Source organism: Lathamus discolor, chromosome 3 (genome assembly GCF_037157495.1).
Source record: "Lathamus discolor isolate bLatDis1 chromosome 3, bLatDis1.hap1, whole genome shotgun sequence".
In the NCBI taxonomy this organism is placed as follows: Eukaryota; Metazoa; Chordata; class Aves; order Psittaciformes; family Psittacidae; genus Lathamus; species Lathamus discolor.
Genome location: NC_088886.1, coordinates 36,204,654 through 36,227,024, shown reverse-complemented (window position 1 = coordinate 36,227,024; position 22,371 = coordinate 36,204,654). Strand labels below are relative to the sequence as shown.

Here is a 22,371-nt window from a genome sequence, read left to right as displayed (position 1 = left end):
ATAAATCTGGAAAGAGCTTAAACATTGCTACAGGTGATTATATCTGGTTGTCAGACCTGTTTGAAATTCTGTTGTTATTCTGGTTATTCAAAGAAACCTCACTCCAGAGGAGCTTCCAGGACTAGCAGAAGTTCCCAGGCACAGACCTGAAGAGTAATTTGATCATATTAGGAAAATTGTCTTAGATACATACCTTGAAAATGGATACCAATTTATTAAGTATACAGAAGACACTAACAGTCATAGAAGACATTAAACATGATTATATTTTCCTCTTACTGGTTCAATTATGATCCGCTGTACCTTTTTCCTTATTACTCTAATTATAGGTATAATTTCCTCTTTATTAGCACAATTATGGTCTGTACCTTTATAAAATTCTTGGAGAAATCACAGCCAATGAGAAAATACAGCCAGTTAAAAGATAAAGGTATTATTATTGCTATTATTCCTTTTGAATGTTCACTTACTCTTAATTCTTTATGATACCTTTACATAACTCAGTATTTTGTCTCATATCTGATTCAATAAACAAAGTAAAAAAATAATGAATGCATATGCAATGTCTTGCATGATGTTATTTTAGCCTGCTCTTTAGCGTGTAAGAAAATGGGCAAAATCGGAGTGTCAGCAAAGAGCTGAAATCTTGTGTGAGCATGATAAAGCTAATTAAATTATAAATTAGGTTTCACAGATTTCTGCAGATTAATTAATTTACAATATAACTGATTTTTATTTTTGTTTCCTTTTTCTTTCCTACTGATAGTAAAGTCTAACTGTTTTAAATTATCTAAAGACATCTGAATAAGCAAGCTGGGTTGCTGGTAATCACCTACTGACAACAGTGTGAAGTTCACAAGGATAACATGTCCTCTCATACCCAAACTCTGTGAATAACTAAGAAGTTTGATGGATAAATGAGCTCATTTGAATTTGTTAAGTAGAATTTGTATCTGGAAGGTGGGAACTCATTCCTGATTCTCAGTTCTCTCAGTTCTCACTCTTTACGCCTTATCACTAACATGATCCTCCATCTTTCAGTTTCTGCATCCACAGGAGGGATACACATCTCTAATGAAAAATGCCATAGATATGTTCAAAGGTTTATCTTAAGCCACTGCAGTTTTCAGATTTCAATTTCATCCAGCGTGTTGAAAATAGGAATGAATGAATTGAGCCTTGCATCAGGACCTGCTGGGATCTGCAGGTGGGAAGTTACAGAGGAAACAAGTTAGAGAGGAAAGAAGTGCCCCTGTCCCATCTCCAATAAATGGGTTACAGCACCTGAATATGATGCAACTATGGATTTTAGTGAAAATAATAGGTGTTTGTTAGGAGATAAAACTTGAGATCCACTTGTGCCCTGTTCTTGCTCTGTGTGGATCTGAAGCCTGTGAGAGAGGAAGTTTGAGAGGTTACTGCAGCCTGCATGCAATGAAAGCAGCTGGGCTGCACCTCTTCAGTAGCTTTAAGTAGGAGGAAGGAAGAGTAGATGTTGGTCAACATCAGGTCACATGTTTTATTTTTCCTCTCTATGCCTGCATAAGGGCAAAACTAAAAAATATTCCAGAGCTCTTTTTCCTTTATTTTCTGTAATTCTCATCTGGTTTGATCTCTTCACCTATGTGTTTCATGAAAGAAATATAACTCTTGGAAAAACAGACAACCATGAAAGAGGTTGTGCTTATTTTGTTACCCCAGTGACACAACTGATTTCTGCCATAGGGTCATGCCCAGAGACCATTCTGCTCATAAAAGCTCAGATACTGCTGAGCACTGTTGTAGTCCCATTAGAGAAGCAAACTCCCTGGCTTCTTCGTTCTCTGCATATGTAACTGTTGTGTAATCATGAAAATCTCATTATAAACATCTGTGCAAATTTTTCAGGAAGATGCCATGAGTGGTGAATATCAGGTCATTCATCACAGTGCCATCTGCTTGAAAAGCAAAGTTGTCAGAACAGGTGGCTTAGTGGTAAAGCACAGTAGACTCCCTCAAGTCTTGCTATATGTCTATGCATTAAGTACATAACATTAACTTAAAGGTAATATGATGTTGAAAATACGATGCTCCATATGAAGTTCAAGGATACAAATAAAAATATTAAGGGCATATTGTTTCTGACAAAACATTAATAATATATAGCTATTAGAAGATGTTATTTTGTAAAAGAGAATTATTCTTCTTCAGTAACCTTCATCAGTTTCTTAACACTACATTCTGCTCATGATTATTCTGCCCTATGCAGATTTCTGATATATTAAACTACACCATAAACTCATCTTTTCCTTCCTGTTGCCTTTGTTTGCACAAAGGAAGTTATGCAAGCCTGAAACAACACTGACTTTCTCCAGCCTCTTTCTCCTTATGATGTAGTAGCATTTTAGCACTGAAAACAATTCATAAGGGTATTTTTCCTTAGTGGGGGTTGCAACAAGTTGAAACAGGGAAGGAAACTTCAGTACACTGATAGAGAACATGGCACCATGGACAGATCTTGAGCACCTTGTCTGAGGAGTAAAGGCATTTTTAGCACTTGCAGGAACGGTATGATTCTCTGCTCATTCTCTCACTTTTGCCTGAAGGGAGGTTCAGTCCACAATGCAAAAAGAGAGCCCATAACCTGGAAGACTTTCTATTGAAGTTATCAGACCAAAGTTACCGGGAAACTGAAAGGTGTGCCCAAGATCATAAAAAAGACTGACTTACATTCAGACACCCAGAACTTTAGAACACCATCATTCTTGGTTTGTTTTAAATCCCCCAGTTTTATAGCTGCAGTTTGGTAGGTTTCCTCTCAATATATTACTAAAGACTGAAGACTTTCTGATGGTAATCTTGAATAAAAGCAGCATTTCCATCCATTTTTCACAGTAAAGAGAAGCCAGCCCCTGGGATTCAGAGGTTGCAGTTTCTAAGTCACACTGGCAAAAATCAAAAGTTACTGCAGAATAGTCCTGGGCTCCTGAGCTGGTAGACGCAGCATGGGGAAGAAAAAGCACTTCAGAGCAGTCTGCCCAGGAGCTGCCAGTGGCTGTTGGAGCCACCACCACAGCTGTGAATCTTTAGTGCACAATAATTAATCATAATAAAGGTTGTATTTAGGATTTGGTCTGGAAATGGATTTAGAAGGCACAGATGGAATATTATGGCACAAAACCACATACCTTCATTTTTGCCAAAGCAGTGACTCACTTGCATTGAAGAAAATCCACAGGTAGGCAGGCAGGTGCTAAGTTAAGTTTTACACAGTTTGCTTTTCAGTGCCTATCCAGCAGGAACACAGCTTTAATAAAATGTCAGTCTATTTCCTAGTGCCACTGGACTAATAAAGTGAAAGACTTGATAAGATTTACTCTGTGGAAACATCCAAATTATTTTAATTTTTGTGTTCATGAAAAAAAAAAAAAAACCCTCCCATCACCAGCTGATGGAAACATCAAAGATTTTGAATGTCACACTAAGAAATGTAAGTGCATGTGGTATTGCCTTTCTGATTAAGCACACTTGTTTTTATATATGAACTGTCCTCAGTGAAAGGACATTTACCAGTGTTCAGCATTTAACCATTTGAAAAGTGAGAAGCAATTTGCTAACTCTCTTATGCTGCCTTTTCTCTTCTCCTCCTTTCATTCCACCCCTCCAATTTTCAGTCAGCTTTTCTCAGTGTTGCCAAAAAATGTGCAGCGATGTTCCTACATGCAGAGTATAAAATATAGTTTTTCTAATAAATGTTAACAACAGCCATAAAACAGCAAAATAAGATAATGCTAAGAAAACCAATCAGTAAAACTCTGTACAAGAATTATGTATTGGTGCATGAAATAAGAAAAGAGCTGAATCAGACAGGGCTTTATAGAGAAGCCTGGAAGCTATTTCAAGGGAAAATGGGCAAGAAATAAAATTTATCAAATATTGTTGAGGTAATTATACCAAAATGGACAGGAAACAAGATGTTTGATGAAAGAGAATCCAAGTGAACAGATCCAGCTCTTTCCCATGCTTCCCAAATTATTGTCTTTTTGGGCTTAAGTGATCCCAGTGCAAATGATTTCAAGCTAATGCTGAGACAGATGTTTCAGCAATGGGTGCCTGGACAGTAGCAATTTAGCTCATGCTGAATACCTGATGCATGGGAAATGGAGATTCAGTCTATAGGATCAGTCTCAAGCTTCTACAAACTCAGGAAAGAAAAAAATAAGGAAAGAAATAAAGAAATAAAAAGCCCTGCAGTGTATACATCATCAGATCCTCAGAACTGGCTCTTTTGTTGCTCTCACCAAGCTGCCCTACTTGCTACTGCAGCCACAGTGTGTCTGTGGGTAGCTTCCCATCCCAATACGCACACCTACACATGTCCAGCTCATCTCTGCAAACAAACCCAAATGCCATCTGGTCGGCCAGCAGAAAATGGGACTGTGCACAGTCAGTACCTAACAGCCTTCAGAACTGAGCCATGGTAAACATAAATATGCATTGATTTTCGATAATCAAATAAATAATCAGTAGGATATATACATACATACATGCATATATATATATATATATATATATATACACATATACATAAAACCACCCCCAAGCTCTGGTGTCTGCTCTGTGGACTTAAAGCTTTTGAACCCTGAGCAATGGGGGTTAAACATGGGAAGTCAGCCCCTGTCTTAAGCAGTTCTTCTTTTGGTATCTCTTGTCCTGGATATAAGATTGCTATGGGATGAGCTATCAAAGGGCTGTTCAACAGCAAGGGATGTCTACCTAGTATGCTACACTGGAGCTAAAATATGAGCCAGGATCCCAAGGATCTGTGGGTATTAAGCAGAGATTTTCCAGCTTAGTCATTTCTGCTCCACACACAGACTCAGCAGCAGAACGTACAGAAGTACTTCCTGTGCCTCAATGGATAAATATATATGGATAATGGATAAATAAATATATATGTCGAATAAATAGTCAATAAAGTGGCTGAATGACAGACGAGTTGCGTCCCTCCACATCCGAAGATGATTCCCAACAATCTCACTTGAATAATGGGCATGGGATTCTCAAAGAATAGTAAAATCCCAAAGATCTGTTGGAGTTGTTAGTGACACTGCAGTAAATGCACAATCTGGTGCTGATAACCAGCATTCACACAGCAAACATTCAAAGAACAACCTTCATTTACTGATTGGTGACACTTTCTAAAGTGTTCTCTCTGCCCCATTACTGGGTTAAAGATCCTTAGCAAGATCTCTTTGGATTTATTGTATGGAAATTTTATTGCACATTTATACAGAACAAACCTTTGTCTCAGAAAGTGCTACCAGGTCTTCTCTCCATGACTGGAGTTTCAGTCATGATCAGGACTTCGCATATAATGGGATGGCTATGAGCATCTTTAGTGAAAAAAAGCTTTCAGTGCAAGATAAGTGGCATCTGGTAGAAGCAGAAAGATGGGACACGCACACTGTAAACCGCAAAGCAACATACAGCATATAGCCACATGACTGTAAGGCAATTGGTGGTAAAGTTGTGTGGAAATGTTTGTGGGAAGCTCCTTCCCATAAAGAAGAACAGAGAGGTGTTTGTCTGAGATAGGATCAGTCAGAAATGAATTCTGGAGGTTTTGGCAGAAGCTGGCACCTCAACAGCAGTGAAAATTAGAGGTAGAATGAGGGCAGGCAGTGAGGACAAGTCAGTCAGAAGGAAGCAGGAAGGACTCCAGTCACAGTGCAATATGCCACTGCCTACTGCAGTTATTAGCATGTCTACCTTTGACAGGATTCCGTAAGTTTCTCCACAAGACACCTGCTATGTCACATCATGTGAGTGCACGGGATAGAGCTATTAATGACCTTTAATGCGATACTCCGTATCCTGACAATGTATGCTATTAGGCAGTCCTTAATCACCGGATCATGGTTATTGATATACCAACCCTAAGATCTTTAAAGATGTACAATGCGAAAGTGTGCTATCCACATCTGCAACAGTATTTAGTAAAACCATTAGGCAAAGACTCAAAATATTATCTAGTTCAAAGGAATATTATGAAATTGCAAGCCTGACTATCCACAGATCCAGTGCATGCTAAAAGTAATCTGAATTTTTATTTTCCAGGCGTCCACTTATTCTTCTGTTACTGACTGTTACAACCAGCTTTTCAAAAATATAGCAAAAATATTGCTGCTTATTTTCCTGCCAGATTACTTGTATCTTTTTAATTTAGGAAACAAACCATTTTACAATATTCATAGACATGTAAATGAGTCAAAAATTGTGTTTATTTTGTTGCTTTCCAAATTTAAGCTGACCTAAATAATTTAATACCAAAATGTTAGCAATGAGAACACAATTTGGTGGACATGTATGGGGACACATTGAATTTATACTACAGAATTTTTACTCCTCTGAGTAAAAGATGATTCACCCTCTAAATGCACTGCAAATGCTGATACAGCATTCACTTGGCATGAATGGCACTGTAAAAACAATACAGACCCTCTCTATTTCACTCCATTTAAAATGGAAAAATGAGCTATATCTTGCCCAAGCACGAAAACTGGGTACATGCTTATTCTCTGAGGGGGGGTTAGATACTCAGTTGTCAGCATTGGCAGATGTCCCCAAGTAGTAGGTTGTTTTTGACAAATTCTTTTTGCTGACATGAAAATATGGGAAAACTAGCAAACAGTAAGGGAAGCAGAGTAGAGGACGGATCAGCAGTGGGGTGTGTCCGTGCTGCCCCAGACACTACACAGCAGTTATGACAGTAGATACTGAGGGAGATATGTCAGCTCAACCCAGCTGAGGTTCTTCATCCAGTAATCAAAACTGTCACCTACTCTGATAGCAAAGTGAAAAGCAGTGTCTGAACTGATGGGTTATAATTATTGAGTGATGAAAACATTTTAAGTAGGTAGACCTGATGTCACTCTGCTCGCCAATAATTTTTAACAAGATGAAAAATATTCTGACGTTCTTTCACTGTGAAGCAGGATGTGTGGGAGGCTGGCACAAAGGCATTTAATCTGAGATGTGTTTGTTTTCTGTTCATAGTTATGTCTAGCTGTGGCAGAGCAGAGCATAATTCCAGTACCTGCTTCAGTGGGATGCAGGGAAGTGGGAATTGCATTGCCTCCCTGTACTTCAGTGGATTACAGGGAAAGGCTGTGAACAACAGGATTTGGCCTATGACATTTTGTCCTCTAACTCAGCACTCAAGGAAAAGAAAACAATTATTTCTTTTCTCTCTTCCCGCACCCCTTCACTTTTCCAAAGCTCTTTGTGCAGTTTTTCAGAAATATCTGGTATTCTGAGTATTTTATCATATTTATGTAATGATGTGTTTCTTCTATAATAAGCTAAAGCAGAAGAAACTTTTCATAAATTTCAGAACACTTTACATTTCACATATATTTGATAACAATAAAGTAAATGAAACTTAGGTGTGAGCTGAATTGTGAGTTTAAATGCATTAATCATACTTCCATGTGGACTAAAGTGTTTTTTTTAACCAAGGTTGTGAGCCGTACTTCAGACATGAACAGGACTAAAGCACAAAGATAAAGCAATGAGAAATCTTAGCATTTCATTGGAAAACTTACAGAAATCTTCACTGCATAAAACAATGCTACTATGGTGTCCTGGTTTCAGCAGTAGCAGTCCTTCTTGGTAGCTGGTGCAGTATTGTGTTTTTGACTTTCGGCCTGGGAACAGTATTGATAAGGCTGATGTTTTCAGTTGCTGCTCAAATGTTTGGTCTGGCCAAGGACTTTCTGAGCCTCATGCTCTGCCAGGGAGGAGGGAAAGCTGGGAGGAAGCAGAGACAGGACACCTGACCCAAACTGACCAAAGAGGTATTCCATACCACAGCACGTCATGCCCAGGATGTAACGGAGATTTACTCGGAAGGGCTAGAGGACTGCGGGGTTGCACGAGGTATCAGTCGGTGCTTGGTGGGGTGGGGGTGAGTTATCGGTAGGCTGGTGGTGAGGTGTTGTATTCTCTTCCCTTGTTATTTCCTTTATCATTATTATTATTGGTGGTAGCAGCAGTAGTGATTTGTTATACCTTAATTACTAAACTGTTCTTACCTCAACCCATGGGAGTTGCATTCTTTTAGATTCTCCTCTCCGTCCCTCCAGGAGTAGAGGGAGGGCAAGAAGGGCGGGAGTGAGAGAGCGATTGCGTGATTTATGGCTGTCTTTGTTTAAACGATGACAGAGTCTCAAAGCACTTCAGCATTTCAGTGCCTTGGTAAAGGTCTCTAAGATCCCTTTCAAATCCAAACCCACACAGGTTGAACTCAAAGGTTCTTTCCACCAAGTTAAGCGAAACTGAGAAAACAGTGTTTTGGACATGTCCTGAAGATGAAAAAGGCTTGCACAGAATCAGAACCAGCCCCATCATCAGACTGGTACCAGCTTTCTAGTTACAGCTAGTGGCTTTTGTCCCATTTTATATGATCAGTAAATGAACTGAATATGTAGTTTGTAAGAATTCTATTCAGCAACCGCACCAATGCCAGCTAGTAATAACATAGCCCATTCTTCAGAATCAGGCAAAATGTAATTAATTTTATTTGAAAATTCTGTCTGATCACATTTGGCACCCATTTCATTTCACTGTGACATAAGATACACTCTGAACAGCGTCACATACCCTGAAGACACAGAAGAAAGAGAATATATATTACTATTGGTATTTGAATATTAATTCTTTGTAAATGTATTACATACTTTGGTTGGCTTCATCGTAATAGAAAAAGGAAGCAAGACAAACTTGTATTTTTTTCCACACACACTTTCCTTTTGTCTTTTTTTTTTTTTTGGAAATTTTTGCATAGTGCATATTGCAAGCTTTTTGTAGTTATATGCCTCTAGCTATTATCTTGGGACAAAAAATCAGACATATCCAGCACAAAACCAGAAGAAATGGCTCATCACAACAGTGCCTCAAGGTTTCAGAATCTCAGATGTTGGAAAGGACCTATTAATTTATCTTTTTGCATATACCCTTGCAGTCTTTTCTATTTATTCTGAAAACCTCAGGTAAAATGGTATCTTACAAATGAATTAATGAAAAACAGCTTCAGTTCTGTACAGGCAATGAGTTGGTTTCCAGGGAAAGGAAATTCCTGTGTTTTCTTCAGCAGATACATGAGCTGATGTATTAAAATAACCATAAACCACCAGGTTGTGCTGTTGCCCTTAAGCAATATACATCACCACAGAGCTATGCAACTGTGCTCATCTGATAGCTGTTATTCATCTGGGAAGACCCTAAAATCCTCAAAAAACAGAATGAAAACAAGTTCCTCAGACCCATTTTCCTTTTAATTATACAGATCAGAATTTTTTATGGGACTTTGGCTCACTTTCTAAACCACTGACAGTGTTTGCAGGCCATGAAATTCAGGTAATAAAGTAAATAATCCATCTGCACAGGCTTAGAGTGCAAACACCACAAAGCTAAACCAGGAACTGATGTTAGTGCAATTTCCAGCAAACCATCCATTAATTTTCATCACTGCAGCTGACTTTTATTACTATTCCTTCCCCCCAAACCCCTCGGCGCCCCATCCCACCCCCCGCCCCGCCCCAGCATAAAATATTTCAGTATTTCTAAAGTATATGCTATTTGAAAAGTCAGGAGAGTAGTGAGGAGAGAGCTTGGACGACACTTTGAGTAGGTAAAAGATTGGTGAAGGTGCTGGACAGCATGGCCATTTGCAGTTGGAACCTCAATGTTCCTTGCACTAGACTAACTCTTTGAATCTTATGAGTGCCTCTGGCATGCTGGACTAACCCATATTTTTTTCAGAATACCTTTCAGATTATGCTTTTTTCATATATTATACCTAGACTACTGTATTTCTTGTTGATTTCTGAATATATTTAATTATTTCAGGTATTCCATTACACAGTTGCTAAGTAAATCATCACTGAACTGAGCAGAATTATTTTTTTATTTGTTCTACATAACCTATCACCTCAGATTGTGCTGTGACTTAAAATTACTTTTCCATTACGTATGACTAAGGAGATATGTTAACTGCTGAGAAATAAAAACACCTCTCAGAAATTTTACAAAAGAAGAATGTGTAAGAATGGCAGTGCCAAGTCTGACCAAAGATCCGCTGACAAATGCCAGGGAAGTTTGCAAAAGTAAAGTAGAAGAACAGGCTAAACCTACAATAGTACAGGTAAAACATTCTGGCCAGCAAAAACTAAGTCTCAATAAAGAGATGTTTTTTTATCTTACTGCCACTCAGAGATTCTTCTTCCTTAAATTTGTCCAAGTGCTTTCTGCAACCTTGTAAACATTTGGCATCCAGAACATCTGGTGACAAGATCTGTTGCAAAAGTACATGAGCCATGAAAAACTGTTCCTTTTAGTTTGTTTTTGAACCCACCACCTGCTAGTTTTACATGAGATAGCCAAAAGAAAAACTGGCTAAGATTCATATAAGGATCCTGATACTTTCTCTCATAAAACTAGATAAATAAGAACAGTTTCAGGGGTTTGTGATGCAAGAAAACACAAAACTAAACCAGGACCCCAAATCTTTAAACCTTGACAAAATAATATAGAGTCACATTTAGTTGAATTTTAACTTCCATGTCACTAAACATTTGACGGTATATTCTATTTTTAATATTCCAAAACCTTTTAACTACATTTCAACTTTTTGCGTGGCGCTGGAGTAGCATTTCTATGTATGCTCTCCTCCTCAATTGATGTAACATAAACTGTCTTTTGTCTTCCTTTATAGTGCTCTAAGAAAAACAGCTTTTAGCTCTGTTTTTCATGCACCTCAGTGGGAATACACTGGATAAGGAATTGCTAAAACACAAGAAACACAATTTGGGTTATTCAGCTCCCAGTGGGCATCTAGTACCATCCTAGCTTGTAGATCACACTTTAGTTGTGAATGACATGGTGCACAGTTGCTTTCTTTCTTAAAATTGTGTCCCAAAGAATATAACCAGACTTTTAGCTGCTGAAAATCACAGTAGCACTATTATAGCCTGCTTCTCTAAATCTGAGATGTGAACCTATCAATTCAGAAAGAAGGTAGTTATATGTTGGACATTTTCAGATTTACTACTGTCCAAATTATTGAGAAGAAACTACTACTATGATGTGTCCAGTGTTTTGGATGGGGCAATAAAAGTGAATGTAACACTCCATGATTAAAAAATGGAGATAAAATCATAGAATAACGGAATCATAGAATAGTTAGGGTTGGAAAGGACCTTAAGATCAACAAGTTCCAAACACCCTGCCATGGGCAGGGACACCTCACACTAAAACATGTCAGCAAAGGCTCTGTCCAACGTGGCCTTGAACACTGCCAGGGATGGAGCAAGCACAATTTCCCTGGGCAACCAATTCCAGTGCCTCACCACCCTAACAGGAAAGAATTTCTTCCTTAAATCCAATCTAAACTTCCCTTGTTTATGTTTTAACCAGTTACCCCTTATCCTATAACTGCAGTCCCTAATGAAGAGTCCATCCCCAGCATCCCTATAGCCCACGTTCAAATACTGGAAGGCTGCTATGACGTCTCCACACAGCCTTCTCTTCTCCAGGCTGAACAGCCCCAACTTTCTCAGCCTATCTTAGAATCATAGAATTATAGAATAGTTAGGGTTGGAAAGGACCTTAAGATCATCTAGTTCCAACCCCCCTGCCATGGGCAGGGACACCTCACACTAAACCATCTCACCCAAGGCTTCGTCCAAACTGGCCTTGAACACAGCCAGGGATGGAGCATTCACAGCTTCTTTGGGCAACCCGTTCCAGTGCCTCGCCACCCTTACAGGAAAGAATTTCTTCCTTATATCCAATCTAAACTTCCCCTGTTTAAGTTTTAACCTGGTACCCCTTGTCCTGTCACTACAATCCCTGATGAAGAGTTCCTCCCCAGCATCCCTATAGGCCCCCCTCAGATACTGGAAGGCTGCCATGAGGTCTCCACGCAGCCTTCTCCTCTCCAGGCTGAACAGACCCAGCTTCCTCAGCCTGTCTTCATACGGGAGGTGCTCCAGTCCCCTGATCATCCTCGTGATCCTCCTCTGGACTTGTTCCAGCAGTTCCATGTCCTTTTTATGTTGAGGACACCAGAACTGCACACAATCCTTCAAGTGAAGTCTCATGAGAGCAAAGTAGAGGGGCAGGATCACTTCCTTCGACCTGCTGGTCACGCTTCTTTTGATGCAGCCCAGGATACGGTTGGCTTTCTGCGAGTGCACACTGAAGCTGGCTCATGTTCATTTTCTCATCGACTAGCACCACCCCCAAGTCCTTCTCCGCAGGGCTGCTCTGAATCTCTTCTCTGCCCAACCTGTAGCTGTGCCTGGGATTGCTCCGACCCAGGTATAGGACCTTGCACTTGTCATGGTTAACCTTCATGAGGTTGGCATCAGCCCACGTCACAAGCATATCAAGGTCCCTCTGGATGGCATTCCTTCCTTCCAGCATATCAACCGAACCACACAGCTTGGTGTCATCGGCAAACTTGCTGATGGCGCACCCAATCCCACTGTCCATGTCAGCAACAAAGATGTTGAACAAGATCGGTCCCAACACCGATCCCTGACAGACACCACTCGTTACTGGTCTCCAGCCAGACATTGAGCCATTGACCACAACTATTTGAGTGCAGCCATTCAGCCAGTTCTTTATCCATCGAATGGTCCACCTCTCAAATTGTGTCTCGATAATTTAGAGACAAGGATGTCGTGTGGGACAGTGTCGAATGCTTTGCGCAAGTCCAGGTAGATGACATCAGCTGTTCTACCCCTGTCCATCAGTTCTGTAACCCCATCATAGAAGGCCACCAAATTGGTCAGGCAGCAGTTCCCCTTAGTGAAGCCATGCTGGCTGTCACCAAGCACCTTGTTGTTTTTCATGTGCCTTAGCATGCCTTCCAGGAGAATCTGCTCCAAGATTTTTCCAGGCACAGAGGTGAGACTGACTGGTCTTTAATTCCCCGTGTCTTCCATTTTCCCCTTCTTGAAAATGGGGGTTATATTTCCCTTTTTCCAGTCATCAGGAACTTCACCTGACTGCCATGTTTTTTCAAATATGATGGCCAGTGGGTTAGCAACTTCATTTGCCAGCTCCTTCAGGACCTGTGGATGGATTTCATCAGGTCCCATGGACTTGTGTGTGTTCAGGTTTTCAAGATGGTCTGGAACCAGATCCTCTCCTACAGTGGGCCCAAGGTCTTCATTCTCACAGTCCCTGTGTCTGCCTTTCAAGACTTGGGCATTGTGGTCAGAGCCTTTGCCAGTGAAGACTGAGACAAAGAAGTCATTCAGAACCTCAGCCTTCTCCAAATCCAGGGAAGCCAGTTCTCCTGACAGCTTCTGGAAATCATTTTGTCAGTTGTAGTTTTAGAATGCTTACGACAGAATCTGTCACCAAAACTTATTACAGAAATTTGAAAACTACAGGGTAAAATGTAAATTTCTACCATGGATTAAAACTATTCATGAGATAGAGAAAACAAAGGAGAATAAAAGTGATCTAATTCTTGACATACAGAGAGGTTAATACAATGTGCCCCAATACTTGCTGCTGGGACTGATTTTTGTCCCCGTAAGTCCCTAGCAAGAAGTACTAGCTTACTCAGCAAATATTCTACACTCTTTACTGCAATAAAAACGTGCTTGCTTTAGATTAGTCCTTATGTCTTAACTCATAATAGCACCCACAAGACTAGGTGCATGCAAAGAGGAAGCTTAATCTTGATGTGGTTACACTTCAGCAGAAATGTCCCAAGGGGAGAATCTGTGTTACTAGTGATTGCTCATAAATCAGAACAAAGACAATTTTTCTTTTGTGCTATTCAGTGAGTCTGAAGCTCTGTAAGTCAGATAAAGCATATTTTTCCTTTGTATGTTAAAAAAATGTGTCAACCACACTGCTGCTGTAGAAAGCATTGCTACTATGTCTGAATGAATGGCATGCAGTGTCTAAAGGATTCTATAAATCCAAAGTAAACTCCGTCTTAAAGGTTTAAGTCAGTCTGTATGCAGATGCTCATCATAGAATAGAATCATAGAATAGTTAGGATTGGAAAGGACCTTAAGATCATCTAGTTCCAACCCCCCTCCCATGGAAGTACATGGTATACAATTTTTCCAGTAAATGTAGACAACTGGAAAAAAAATGGTAGAGGAAATTTCATGCAGAGGAAGATTCATGAATCTACCAATACAGACACTCATGGTTTCAGAGATGAAACTCTGAACTCTCAAAAAACCCTCAAAACAACCTTCTAAACAACTCAGTAAAAATGTCTGCTTATTCTTCAAAAGCATCCAAAACTGGATAATGTGTTCCAAGCAATTACTAGCAAAAAGATAAAGTCCAATGAAAAAGTTTGCTGTTATTTCACATCCTCTTAATTTTGAATTCAGTTTCAATCACAACACAGAAAATATGGAAAATGTTCAGAAGAAGTGATCAGCAATAACTTCTAGGCAACAAGAGCTTTCAAAAATGTAAAAGCAGTTTGGTGCACAGTTCTGCTTCTTTTTTGACCAGAAAAACAAGCAAAAGTCTTTCAACCGTGAAGTATCATGAAAACATTAAAAGCTGCCATGGTTGCACTACTTAGAGAAATCTGACTCAATTATCCTTTGCACATATATCAAGGTAAAAACCAATACTTATGATTCAGAACATAAATTGATTAGCAGTTGTTTCAGTCAGAACATTGTCTTCATGGTGTATTTTGTAGTGGATCATCATGGCAGGAGAAATTGGCAGAAAACAAAGTTAAACATTAAATTTCCATTGTCAGCTGATGAAGCAACGATCTCAGAAAGTCAGTTGCCTTATGCCAGCATGTATTGATATATGTGACTGTATAATGTTTTCATTTGTGTTATGAATAATGCTGCCTTGTGTAGGTGATCTAAAATGTTTAATTTTTCTAAATATGTGGTTGGAAACAACCCCAGCTTATACACTACATTTCCTTTTTTGAGAATAATGTAGAGCTGAAGTCAATAATAGTATTTTATTTCAGATTGTGTCTAGGACATGTAAAGCAATCGCCTTTAATTCACAATGCAAGATTGGCAGTTGTCGTGTCTTGGTGGTCCCTGTAGGGAAAGTGATGAAAATCAGCAGTTGATATCCATCAAGGAAGGAATTCAGAATGTATCCCTGATCTTTAGTGATATTGCTAAGGATTTATAAAAAATTCAAAAATTATGTTCATAATATTTTTAAAATATGTATTTTCTAGTCTTTTTCCTTTCTCTTGCCTCAAATACATGGATTAAGGTAAGACTGAGGATACTAGTTTGTTTTGTTAAAATGTAGCATCTCAGTTTCCTTAGATGCCTCAGTGTTACTTAGCTGATAGGAACACAGTTCAATTAAGCTAGAAGGCCTACTAAATTTAATAATCCCAAAAAGCATCTGTTCGCTGGAGCAGGCTGATAGCTTCTACACAATTTTTCCCTTCTGAACATGTTGTTTAATAAAAAAACATTTTTATTTTCCTTCCATAGCAAGATTCCTTAAGACTTCCTGCTCATCAGGTCCAGACCTCTACTGTTATAAGAAATCATTATATATTATTTTAGTCATTGCTTTATTAAGCATAATCTTGTAGATTTTTGCCCACTTTGCCTCTAATGGAAGATAACTGACAATCTCAATCACTTGTGATCAGAAACCTTACTCCCCTTTCTAGAATAAATGTATGTAAAACTATTTTTGTTATGAGTGCTACCATTTCCTCACATGTTTCTTTCTCCATATTTCTTTATAGTTAAATTTATAAGATGAAAATATTTGCATTAGCTGCATCATATTTCTAAGCTAAGAAAACCTTTTTCAGTCTATCAGGCTTTTTGAAGACAGGAAACAATTTAGTTTCCCCTCATCATACAGGTAAACCTTGTCCACACTTTCCCTATTTGAAAGAATCACTCTAAGCATGGAGGGATCAGAAATATATTCATCATTATTGGAAAATACATCAATATCTTACACCTTAGGTTCTATTTCTGTACATCCCTTCCATTGAAACTTCCCTAGATTAACTGGAGCTGTCAAATTCTATTGTCCCTGAGTGCATGACTTGGGTGGATTTGGCATTACAGAACCAAATAAGCTCGTGTGATAGTTTGAGATGAAAACAAATGCAGGAATACCAGAAACTCATCCAAGATGTAAATTTTGCTTTCTGACTGCTCTGTCACGTTTCCTTGGCTGCCCTGAGCCAATACAGGGCTTGCAGTCTCAGGTCTAGAAGTCATCAACAGCAGCAGTAAGATGTATGCCAGTAACTGTGTTATTATAGTCTTATTTGAAAAATAAAATGAATCTATAATGTTTTCAGCGTTGCAGAATGATGTACTTACTTGAAAATCTAAACCATACTTTTTCTTCCCAACCTAAGTTATAAAACTTTGTCTCGTTTCTTTGAAGTCAGACTGGTAGAGAGCAGGCCATCAAGAGCAATAGATAAAAAACATATTAAACAAAAATAAATGCTTTTTGAAAAGTAATTATTCTATACAGAAATGAAGGGCCACTGGACTGCCCAGAGTCATTCCTTCTGCCTCTCACACTTGATCTACAGGAGCCCAGTGCCTATTCTTCCCTCTGGGATCATTGACCCCATTTATTTTGTTTTGGGTGAGAGAAATGAGGAAAGACAATTTCTTGAATCAGAGAGACTCTGGGAAAAGGGATAAAGAAGTAAAGGAAATAAAAGCATGGCAGATGGTACAAAGTAGGGCTGGGATAACCTGGAGGGAGTATAAGGACCTAATCTGTCTATTATTTGTAGGTGAGGTAGTAATTAAACACTATCACTAGACAATCTACAAATGCACCTCTTTGCATGGAACTGAGACAGGAGGAATTGAGTACCCAGGCTTTTTTTCTACAATTCTGTCCAAATTCCTTCTCACTGCAGCTTTGCACTGATATTCCCCTTCTGCTAGGTACAAAGTAAACCGCTTTGGCTCAAGGCAGGAAGCAACCACATTCCCAGTCCAGAGCATTGTCATTGTTTAAACAAAGTCACGCAGCTCGTTCACTCACTCCCCCCTTCTTTCCCTCCCTCTACTCCTGGAGGGACGGAGAGGAGAATCGAAAAGAATGCAACTCCCATGGGTTGAGATAAGAACAGTTTAGTAACTAAGGTATAACACAAACCACTGCTGCTACCACCAATAATAATAATGATAAAGGAAATAACAAGGGAAGAGAATACAACACCTCACCACCAGCAGACCGATAACTCGCCCTACCCCACCTGCCCAAGCACTAACTGATACCTAGTCCAACCCTGCAGTGCCCTAGCCCTTCCGGGTAACTCTCTGTACATCCTGGGCATGATGTGCTGTGGTATGGAATACCTCTTCAGCTAGTTTGGGTCAGGTGTCCTGTCTCTGCTTCCTCCCAGCTTTCTCTCCTCCCTGGCAGAGTATGAGGCTCAGAAAGTCCTTAGCCAGACCAAACATTTGAACAGCAACTAAAAACATCAGCGTTGTCAGCCCAGTTCCCAGGCCAAAAGTCAAAACACAGTGCTGCACCAGCTACTAAGAAGGAGAAAAATAACTGCTACTGCTGAACCCAGGACAAGCATGCACTCGCACACACAAATACACGCACACCTTTCAGTGGAAATGTCTGAAGGTTTTTTGTCTTCAGAAAGGTACTTTCTGTAATTCTATATTGACTGAAAGGATTTTGAGATGAAAATACATCCAAATTAAAAATTCTTCACTTTAAAAACATGGAAGGAAAATTGTTTAACAGTCATACTTCTGCCAGAGAAAAACAGGTGTAGAAAGGGAAGAGAAGCCTTTCCAAGGCTTTTAAAATGGGGAAAGCCTGGGAACTTTGGTTTTCAGAATTCTTAGAAATGCAATGATTTACTGCTATAGCTCACTAATACAAGTGTGCTAGTTATGGTAGAAGTGCAGAGACGTTTGTGCGACGATTTAAGGAGCTCAGGGACCCTGGAGCAGTCTGACATCTCCAGGATCCAAAGATCTGAACACAAATGCTGCCTGTCCAGAAGCAAATCTGTAAAATGGGATTAATCCCAGGACGAAGAATGCAAAGGTGTAACTAACCACCACTGCAAAGTCACACATGTTAATCAATTTAGTTATCTACAGAATTGACCTCACCACTATATCAGCTAATGATTAACTTCATCTGTGCCATAGTCCTTGTGGCAGATGGCCTTGTGGTAGGCAGGGAGGTGATAAGAGAAAAAGCTGAGCAAAAGTCATGTGTCATGAGGCAGCTGAAGAGCCATGCCTCAGTGCTCTGCTCCAAGCGGCAAGCTGTCACGCATGTTACATTAATAACTGTAATTTTTAACTGCAAAAGTGCGGGGATATCAGCAGTGCCTTGATGAGCTGTGACCAAGGATTAGCTGCAAACAGCCTCCTTGCACAGGAGGAGTTTCCCCAGACCAAAAAGCACAAAGCTTCCCCAGCAGAAACAAACAGCGTTTTGAGTGGCACCATCAAGTGATGGTAAACTTCAGTGTCTTGAGTTTTGCTAATCTCAAAGCACAACTACAGTGCCAAGAAAAACCCATTTGAAGTATCAACCTTATTGCCACCAGTTATGTGCCAGTGGAGTAGAAAGAAATCAGCTCAGACGTGTTTGCTCTATTTTTCTGTTTATAACATGCTTTGCACAAAAGACATCTGAGAGCATGATCAACTAGAGAGAAATAGCTGCAGACTGCAGCGGAAGTTTAAGTACATTTATTATGGCTGGATTTTTGATGATTGGAAAATTCACAGTGGGATCTAGGAGATGGAAGAAACTGACATTTAAAACATTTTAATTCCACCTTGATGTCCCGCTAACACTTTAAAGAGAAATGAGTACATGCAGTTTCGTTCCACACTGATGTATAATTTTATCTCAGTTTACTCAACCTAATGCTAATTCTCATTCCAGTATTACTGTGAAATTTTAAGGCTGACATTGACTTTTTTTTTCCATGATAGATGTTTTTTTCACCATGATAGATGTTTTTTTCTCCTGCACAGCACTGCTGATTCCTGCACCAGTTTTCGTTGCACAGCAATGACCCCACATAAGCCGGGTACCAGCCAAATCCTTGCCTTTAGATGTGTTTGTACATCTCATAGAGTCACTAAGTGTTCCCCCAGTGTGACATAGAAGTGTCTATATACCCTTTTTGTGGTTGTTTGAGATTATTTAGTAGTAAAATATAATAGTAAAGTATTGAAATACATTTAACTGCCTATTCATTCTCCTAGAGCTCATTTTGTTTTTTCAAGAATAAAGAGTATAGAAAGGACCAACCATATGTCATTTTTAGTCATCAGCAATTAGTTAATTCGCTTTTGGGGTGCCCACAGAGGAGTACCCCCAGTTTCCTGCATAACATTTTTTGTCTGTGCTCTGTGCGCAGCTCAAAGCACAAGGCAAGGTAGGTCTAGCAGACTGTTCCAGGCTTTGGGTGCAATTCAGTTCATTTTCCTCAAACTGCACTTGGGATTTGCACGGCTGACTGCAGTTTTGAACACCCAGCAGCTGTTTTGGTGTGGTGCCAGCAACAATCTGCACAGGACTGTCAGCCACCAAAGAGACAGTCCAAAGTTCAGGACTAATGGACACCAAGGACCTGAACCCCTCAGCCACGAAGCCGACCAGTCCAGCTGGTGCTGTTCTCATCACTTGACTACTAAAATGCTATACCCATGATGTTGGCAACAAATTAGCATGGAAATGGGGATGGGGAACAGCATGCATTTCTTTACTCTAACCCTGTCTGATCAAATCAGCATTTCCTGTCCTGCATTTAAAACTCTTACCTGAAAAGGAAGCAGAAAAGATCAACCTCAAAAGCTGATTTTCCAGTCTTGCTGCTTCTTTCTTTGAATGAAAGAGCTTTCTCAGGCCAAGAACCAACTAACAAGCAGCCAATATATCCGCATTTGCTGGTTTCCCTGCTGCCAGATAAACGTCAGGTAAGGAGCCAGGAACATCACATGGCTCGAAAGATACACTACTCTTTGTATGCATATAAGGTACCGAAGTAAGGACACTTTGACAAACATCTGAAGGAAACACACATATTTCTGCTCGCTTTGTTTACACATCTGTGGATTTTCTACTTTGCTGAGACCTTTGACTATTATAGTGTATTTTTATAGTTGCTGAGAGGACTGGGTTTTTTTCTCTCTTTCAAAATTCTTTCCAAGATCCAAAAGAAGTACATGTAGATTTTCTTTTTTCTTCAACTTTTGAATTAAAACTTTTGTGGTTTTAATTCACAGGATTGGTTTGTCATTTGAGTAGAATGTGCTAGATTGCACATTGATTTATTGGAAATAAAGTATCATTAAATTCTAGTGTAACATAGGGGTAGCTATCCAACCCATTTATTTAATTTTTATATCTGTCATTACTTGGCTGTATGAGTGTGAGATGTCATTTCAGTGCTTGGGACTGAGAAAAAAACTCTTGATTCTGGTCAGCTAGCTGCTGTGGTGTTGATCTACTTTCTCATTCACTTCCAATATTTTGATGGAAAATAAAAGAGTTGGTTTTGTTTTAACTGGTTGGTTGTTTGGCTTTTTTGTTTGTTTGGGTTGTTTTTTTTTTTTTGTTTGGTTGGTTGGTTTTGAGGGTTTTTTGTCTTTTGTTTTTCTTTTTCTTTTAATAGTATTTTCTGTATTTTAATTAAATAAACCCCAAAAAATTTTACTCCAGAAAAAAAAGTCTGAAAAATAATTCAAGTTTTGAAGAGACTGAGCATTCAGTTTTCAGCAAATCTGCAATTTTGTCACCTGATTATCTCCTCAGTCCTGTATGTATTTGCCATCTGTATTATAAATTTTTAAATAATTTTATTTTTAGCCCGCTAAAACAACATAAGGAAGTTAAGGTGGGTATAACATTTGATTTGTTCTATCTGTTCATACAGTCATTCCCAGGTGGAAGAGCATGTTGCTCTTATGCTTTTGAATCCATAAGGTGAAGCATTAAGCATCTTAAAAGGTTCAAATGTGACCACATCCTAAGGTGCAGAGAGAGACTAAAGGCATTCCTCATTCAGCAGTAAACTACAAATGGGTGCTTGCAGCCAAAGCAAGCACAGCTACACCAGTAGCATGTTTAGCTAATTAGGCTAAAGCTAACGATTAAGTGGTAACACCTGAAATTGTGATGGTAATGGGTGATGTATATGGCATAGATTATGAGTCTTTTGAAGGAGAGGGCTGGTGGGAGTTAGGTGGGTTTTCTGGTTGTTCAGTTTTAGGTCAGTGCTTTTAGGTTTTCATGGATATCTGTTCTTAGACCCTTCATGCAGCTTAGTTAAAGCAGAGTCTTTCCCCACTCATGGTAAGTCTGTTCCTTGCTGTGGCAACCTGAGCTGTATCTTAAATGTAATGTTTCTCTGCTCAGTTTCTGACCATGCCCACCTATGACTTTTTTTCTGTTCAAGAATTATTCTGCTTAGTACCAGAGCATCTGATCAGAATTTTTTATTTAAAAGTATGTATATTTAAAATGTAAATAAAAAGGCATTTTTTGCTTTTAGTGATATGGTGCTGAGAAGAGCTAAGGGGCACCAAAGGAGTCTCCTATGACTGAAGCTGGTATAAGATTGGTAAGCAAAGATATTAGTGTGTTTTCAGAGGAAAGCTGGACTAGGGCAATAGTTTTCAGGTTGGGAAACTCATTAGGAAACCAGACTGGAGCTTCTGAGTTGGAGGTTCTGTTTATTTCTATAATATTTAAGAAAGTATTGCTTGATTTATGTAATTTGGAAATAAATAATATTGCATCTAGGAAATACTTCACTAGAGCCAAAGATCTATTATTTTTTAGAAGCAGACTGCTGGGGTTACTTATTCTGATTATTACTCTTTGAAAAATGTTCATTGAAGCCATGATATTTCACCTATGGGTGTTAAACCTATTCTATATACATTAAGGCAGCTTTGGCTTTCAGTGCTGTAATTTAGAAATAAAATCTACACACAGTTGATAAGACTTTACTGGCACTGTTGATCCTTGACCTGTTTATATAGTAATTATTAACTAGCTTAATTCTGAGAACTATGTCCATGTTATGTTTTTAGATATTTTTGGCGTGATAAAATGATGCTTATTACAAGTCAAGGTTGTTTTTGCTCAACCCTAACAGCCACATTAATTCTAAATTCAGTGTAAATAAGAAACAGAATAAATGTTTTCCAAGTAGAACAACAAACTTGGCAATGAATAAAAAATATTCATGCTTTTAAATGCACAAAACAAGTGTGCAGAAATGCAAAAAATCAGTGTTGAAGAAGTCAGAACATCTTATAATCTCTGCTTTAAGTATTTTTTTCTCTTTCA

At 39.1% G+C, this 22,371-nt stretch overlaps 1 protein-coding gene across 1 annotated transcript in view; it reads right to left on the bottom strand.

Moving 5' to 3' along the window:
• Window positions 1–19,981, bottom strand: part of BCHE (butyrylcholinesterase) — a 55,032-nt gene extending 35,051 nt beyond the window's left edge. Inside the window, exon 1 of the mRNA XM_065674645.1 lies at window positions 19,836–19,981. The gene's annotated coding sequence lies outside the window, so the exon portion shown is untranslated. The remainder of the gene's footprint in view (window positions 1–19,835) is intronic.
• Window positions 19,982–22,371: the final 2,390 nt, after the last annotated feature.